Below are 7,334 nucleotides of genomic sequence, written 5' to 3'. Positions count from 1 at the left end.
TAAGAAGAAATTGTTTGTAGGGTATGAAACCACCTCAAAGCTATTTTTTCCGATCAATCTATCCTAGTGTCCATACTAAAATAACACCAAGCTATTCTTTCCAATCGATCTAACCAAGAGTTCATACTAAAATAACACCATATGACACACACCAACCAACTCTAATGTCACCACGAGTATTCGTGAGTTGATTATACAATATGCATCAAACAATTTTAGATTCACAATACTCAATCCAACACAAAGAACCTCAAAGAGTGCCCCAAGATTTGTATCAGAGAAACAAGGATGAAAACGTGCATCAACCCCTATGCATAGATTACCCCAATGTCACCTCAGGAAACCGCGAGTTGAGTGCCAAGACATAGATCAAGTGCTCTCAAATCCATAAAAGTATTCAATCTGATAAAACGAAATCTCAAAGGGAAAACTCACTTCATCACAACAAGATAGAGAGGGGAAAACACCATATGATCCAACTATATTAACAAAGCCCGCGATACATCAAGATCGTGCCATCTTAAGAACACGAGAGAGAGAGAGAGAGATTAAACACATATCTACTGGTACAAACCCTCATCCCGGAGGGTGGACTACTCCCTCCTCATCATGGTGGCCGCCGGGATGATGAAGATGGCCACCGGTGATGATTTCCCCCTCCGGCAGGGTGCCGGAACAGGGTCTAGATTGGTTTTTTTGTGGCTACAAAGGCGTGCGGCGGCGGAACTTCTGATCTAGGGTTACCCCAAGGGTTTTTGGAATATTAGGCAATTTATAGGGCGAAGAGGCGGTGTGGGAGGTCACCGAGGGGGCACAACCCCCTGGCGTGCCTGATTCATCTCCAACGTATCTACTTTTCCAGACTCTTTTGCCCTTGTTTTGGACTCTAATTTGCATGATTTGAATGGAACTAACCCGGACTGACGCTGTTTTCAGCAGAATTACCATGGTGTTATTTTTGTGCAGAAATAGAAGTTCCCGGAATGACCTGGAAATCCACAGAGAATATTTTTGGAATATATAAAAAATATTGATGAAAGAATCAACCGAGGGGGACCCACCACCTGTCCATAAGGGTGGGGGCGCGCCCTACCCCCCTAGGCATGCCCCCTGGCTTGTGGGTCCCATGAAGCTCCATCGACCTCAACTCCAACTCCATATATTCACGTCCAGGGAGAAAAAATCAGAGAGAAGGATTCATCACGATTTACGATACGGAGCTGCTGCCACCTCCCGTTCTTCCTCGGGAGGGTAGATCCGAAGTCTGTTCTGGGCTACGGAGAGGGGAAATCGACGCCATCGTCATCATCAACCATCCACCATCACCAATTTCATGATGCTCACTGCCATGCGTGAGTAATTCCATCGTAGGCTTGCTCAACGGTGAAGGGTTGGATGAGATTTATCATGTAATCGAGTTAGTTTTGTTAGGGTTTGATCCCTAGTATCTACTATGTTCTGAGATTGATGTTGCTATGACTTTTCTATGCTTAATGCTTGTCACTAGGGCCCGAGTGCCATGATTTCAGATCTGAACCTATTATGTTTTCATGAATATATTTGTGTTCTTGATCATACCTTGCAAGTTGTAGACACCTATTACGAGTTATGATCCGCATACCCCAATGCAAGGTTACAATAATTGGGATTCTTTCTGGTGATTACCGTAGTTTGAGGAGTTCATGTATTCACTAACTGCTAATGCTTTGGTCTGATTCTCTATTAAAAGGAGGCCTTAATATCCCTTAATTTCCATTAGGACCGCGCTGCCACGGGAGGGTAGGACAAAAGATGGCATGCAAGTTCTTTTCCATAAGCATGTATGACTATATTCGGAATACATGCCTACATTATATTGATGAATTGGAGCTAGTTTTGTGTCACCCTAGGTTATAACTGTTGCATGATGAATGCCATCCGACATAATTATCCATCATTGATCCATTGCCTACGAGCTTTTCACATATTGATCTTTGCTCGTTACTTTTCCGTTGCCACTATTACAATTGCTACAAAACTGCTAATGTTACTTTTGCCACCGTTATCGTTACTTCCATACTACTTTGCTACTAAATACTTTCCTGCAGATATTAAGTATTTCAGGTGTGGTCGAATTGACAACTGCTGCTAATACTTGAGAATATTCTTTGGCTCCACTTGCGTCGAATCAATAAATTTGGGTTGAATACTCTATCCTCGAAAACTGTTGCCATCCCCTATACTTGTGGGTTATCAAGACCTTTTTCTGGCGCCGTTGCCGGGGAGCATAGCTCTATTCTATGAGTCACTTGGGATTTATATCTATTGATCAGTATGAGGAATTTGAAAGATACTAGAACTATCGGGGATATACCCCGCGGTATGACCTAGCTGGATGTATGACCCGACCGGACTTGCTGACTCACTGGTGACCCGCCCTGACTTGGCGACTCACTAAGTGACCTGCCCGGATCTCTCCACTCACTGATGACCCGACCGAACCAGGTGATACATTGGTGACTCGGCAGGCGGGTTAGAGGAGCGACAAGACCCGGTGGCCCAACAGGCGGTTCATGGAAGGCCAGCTCGTGTTATGGTGGGCCGGCTTAAGATGAAAGGCATAAGGAATATTCTCCTATAAAGGAAGTAAGGCCAGGACTCCACTTGTAATAGAGTAATCCTAATCCTACTAGGACTAGTCATGTAACCCGCCCCTTCAACTTATATAAGGAGGGGCAGGGCACCCCAAGTTGGGGAAGTTTTTGACAAGTTTCACAAGTTAGGTTTAGACACACAAGTCAATAGCTCTCAAGATAGAGCACCCTTGTAATCCTGATCATCATCATCAATATCAATGAAGCAGGATGTAGGCTTTTACCTCCACCGTGAGGGGTCGAACCTGGGTAAAACCTCGCGCCTCTCGTCCCGCTCAACCCCTCTCAAGCTACCACATAGATGCATTGGCCTCACGACTAAGTCCTTTTCACGAGGACATCTGCCGTGACAAATCCACTACAAGAACCAAGATTTTTCTCTCAACTACGAGGGGAGGTAAGGAACTGCCATCTAGCTCTGCACTTGATTCACCTTCTGTTTTGAGTAAACTTGCGACACCTACGCCTGGTAGTAATTCCGATATGTCGCATGTTATTGATGATGCCACTTCTGCTATGCATGATGCTTATGATGAAACTACTTCTATGCTTGATAATACCGTGCCATTAGGTGAATTTCTTGATGAAAAACTTGCTAGGGTTAGAGAGAATGAAATTATTGAAACAAATAATATTGATGAAAGTGATGATGAAGATTCTCCCCTAGATATGAATTGCCTGATGTGTCGGAGGGTTATGTTATGGATGAAGAAACTACTAGAGACCTTTTTGCTTGCAAAGATAGATATGATCTTAAGAAACTATTAGCTAAGCTGAAAGAAAAGTCTTTGAATGCTAGAATGAAATATGACCCTGCTTTTGCTACTTCACCTATCTGTATTTCTAATAAGGATTATGATTTCTCTGTCGATCCTGAGTTAATTACTTTGGTTGAATCTGATCCTTTTTATGGCTATGAATCTGAAACTGTTGTGGCACATCTTACTAAACTGAATGATATAGCCACCCTATTAACTCATGAGGAAAAAATTCGTTACTACTATATCCTTAAGTTATTTCCGTTCTCATTAAAGGGTGATGCTAAAACATGGTTTAATTCTCTTGCTCCTAGTTGTGTGCGTAGTCCCCAGGATATGATTTATTACTTCTATGCTAAATATTTCCCCGCTCATAAGAAACAAGCTGCATTAAGGGAAATATATAATTTTGTGCAAATTGAAGAAGAGAGGCTCCCGCAAGCTTGGGGGAGGCTTCTCCAATTACTTAATGCTTTACCTGATCATCCTCTCAAGAAAAATGAAATACTTGATATCTTTTATAATGGACTAACTGATGCTTCTAGGGACCACCTAGATAGTTGTGCTAGTTGTGTTTTCAGTGAACAAACTGTTGAGCAAGTTGAATTGCTATTGAATAATATATTGAGTAATGATAATGATTGGACACTTCCTGAACCAACTCCTAAGCCAACTCCGAAGAAAATAGATATTCTATTTCTTAGTCCTGAAGATATGCAAGAGGCAAAGAAATCTATGAAAGAAAAATGTATTAAAGCTGAAGATGTTAAGAATTTACCGCCTATTGAAGAAATACATGGTCTTGATAACCCAACACAGGTAGTAGAGGTAAACTCTCTTTATAGATTTGATGAAGGTGATATTCCTCAAAATAAGTCTGCTAGTCAGTGCTTGGATGAGTTTGATAATTTTATTGTTAAACAAGAAAACTTCAATGCTTATGTTAGTAGACAATTGAAACGTAATGCTCACATGGTTGAATACTTGGGTGACTATATGAGTAGAATTGTTAATGATCTTAAGCTTATTAGTAAGCATGCTTCCATGGTTACAACTCAAGTAGAACAAGTACTTAAGGCACGAGATGATTTGCTTAATGAGTTGAATAGTAAGAACAAAGATAATGATGTTAGGGTTATGACTAGAGGTGGTAAAATGACCCAGGAACCTTTGTATCCTGAGGGCCATCCTAAGAGAGTTGAGAAAGATTCTTAGAGAACTAATACTGATGCACCTAGTCCTAATAATAAAAAGAAAAAGAAAACTGATAGGACTTTGCATGCTTCTAGTGAACCTGTTATAGATACACCTGAGAATCCTAATGATCTTTCTATTTTTGATGCTGAGACACAATCTGGTGATGAACATGAACCTAGTGATAATGTTAATGATGATGTTCATGTTGTTGCTCAACCTAGTAATGATAATGATGTAGATATAGAACCTACTGTTGATCTTGATAACCCACGATCAAAGAATCAATGTTATGATAAGAGACTTTGTTGTTAGGAAACATGGTAAAGAAAGAGAACCATGGGTTCAGAAACCCATGCCCTTTCCTCCTAAAGCATCCAAGAAAAAAGGATGATGAGGATTTTGAGCGCTTTGCTGAAATAATTAGACCTATCTTTTTGCGTATGCGTTTGACTGATATGCTGAAAATGTCTCCTATGCTAAGTATATGAAGGATATTTTTACTAATAAAATAAAGATACCGAAAGCTGAAATTTCCAGCATGCTTGCTAATTATACTTTTAAGGGTGGAATACCAGAGAAACTTGGAGATCTAGGAGTACCAACTATACCATGCTCCATTAAAAGAAACTATGTTAAAACTGCTTTATGTGATCTTGGAGCTAGTGTTAGTGTTATGCCTTTCTCTTCATATCATAGACTTGAATTGAATAAGTTGACACCTAGTGAAATTTCTTTGCAAATGGCTGATAAATCAACTGCTATACCCATCGGTATTTGTGAGGATGTGCCTGTTGTGGTTGCAAATGTTACTATCTTAATAGATTTTGTTATTCTTGATATTCCCGAGGACGATAGTATGTCGATTATCCTTGGTAGACCCTTTTTGAATACTGCAGGTACTGTTATTGATTGCAACAAAGGCAATGTCACTTTTCACGTTAATGGTAATGAGCATACGGTACACTTTCCGAAGAAACAACCTCAAGTTCGTAGTATCAATTCTATTGAAAAAATTTCAACTATTACTATTGGAGGTTTTGAATTACCTCTTCCTACTGTCAAAAAGAAATATGATATTCTTATTGTTGGGACATGCATATCCCCTTTGAGGTAACCTAGTGTTATTCGAAAGTTCTCCGGTTTCATGTCATTCGAAGAAGTTTGCTAATAAGACTTGATCAACCTTGTTAATGGATTCCTTTTGATGGGCATGAGATGGATGAATTTAGAAGGCACACCTTTCTGTATCCACTTTTTACTTTTTGTTATTTAGATTAAATAAAGCAAAAATCGTATTTTACGGCTGTTTTTCAATTATCCATGAAATAAAAAATGTCCCAAAAATAAAAGTTCTCCAAATGCCCTGGAAATTTAGTATGACTTTTTATAGAATATTTGAGAATTTCTGGCACTGAAGTTGCACCAGGGGGATGCACCAGTGGGCCACAAGGGTGGTGGGCGTGCCCTACTGTCGGTTCTATATCCGGCGTATCTCGTAGTAGGGGCCCTAAGCTAGGCGTCTTGGAGTGATGGTAACATGGACACAAGATTTTACGCAGGTTCAGGCTCTCTCGAAGAGATAATACCCTATGTCCTACTTTTGATTGTATTCATATGGGGGATAGTACAAAGTACATGTGTCTACCACGAGATTGTTCTAATGAATATAAGTTGATCTATTGACTAGCCTGGCCTCAGTTTATATAATGCACCAAAGGCCTAGGGTTCAGGAGAGTCCTTGTCTTGGGTGCCAAGTCTTGTGGAATATCCCTTGTATGCGGCATGGGCTGCCTGAACTGGCCCAATAATGAATGGCCGTGGGGGTCCTCAGCCCCATCCAGCTGGCCGGGAGACAATGTGGTGAGTACCCCCTAGTCCAAGACACCGTCAGTAGCCCCCTAAACCGATCTTCATGTTGGGGACTCTCCTTGGTTCTTCCGAACTGTTGCTTGTCTTCGATTGTCGGCCTTGAAAACTGGTTCAGCAAATCTTCCCATTTTCGATCTTGAGGGTTGCCGAGCTAAATCCGAAGAGTGCACACTCGGGCATCCAAGGATCCCTTTAAGTCTTCGGCCTTTATCAATGCCTTGTTATTTTTACGCTGCACCTTGGGTTTGAAGTGTTTCCCGTGCGTCTATGTCCTCTCGCGTCCGAGCTCTAACGTTGGACTACATCCAAGTTCCAGTGCCGAACTGTATCCAAGTTCTAGTGCCGGACTGTATCCGAGTTGTCATAGATTACCTCAGTCTTGAAAAATTAAAAGGGTTCAACCGAGCTTAATGCCGGAGATGCCCTCTATGGAGCCAGCCACTTGCAACCAAACTTTATGCTGGACTGCTTCCGAGGTATCTTTTACAGCTGAGCACCAACGCCGCACTGTATCCGAGGTGGTGCACCACCTCGGCCACGAGCTGATTTTTATGAATTTAATTTCAGTTTGTGCAATGTATTCTCTGCCGAGATGTATAGCCAGTAGCCCTCAAGGTGCGTGTTGGCCTAATATCCTGGATGCACTTGAAGGATAAAATCAAACTGCTGACCCCGGTAGCCCCTGAGACTCAGGTCGATTATGAAATCGGTCAGAGGATCAATTCCTAGCTCGGCAGCATACTTAGGAATAGAAACGCGGTGTAATATATTAGAGGAAATAGTGATCGGTGAATGAGCCCTTGAGAGAGGGTCTTGAGAAGGTGCCGTAATATATTAGCTTGATGCCGGATAGGTCCAGATGGTACCTATTGTTGTC

Source organism: Triticum urartu, chromosome 5 (genome assembly GCF_003073215.2).
Source record: "Triticum urartu cultivar G1812 chromosome 5, Tu2.1, whole genome shotgun sequence".
Classification (NCBI taxonomy): domain Eukaryota; kingdom Viridiplantae; phylum Streptophyta; class Magnoliopsida; order Poales; family Poaceae; genus Triticum; species Triticum urartu.
The sequence above is the reverse complement of the archived record's forward strand: the minus strand, read 5'-3'. Positions refer to the sequence as shown.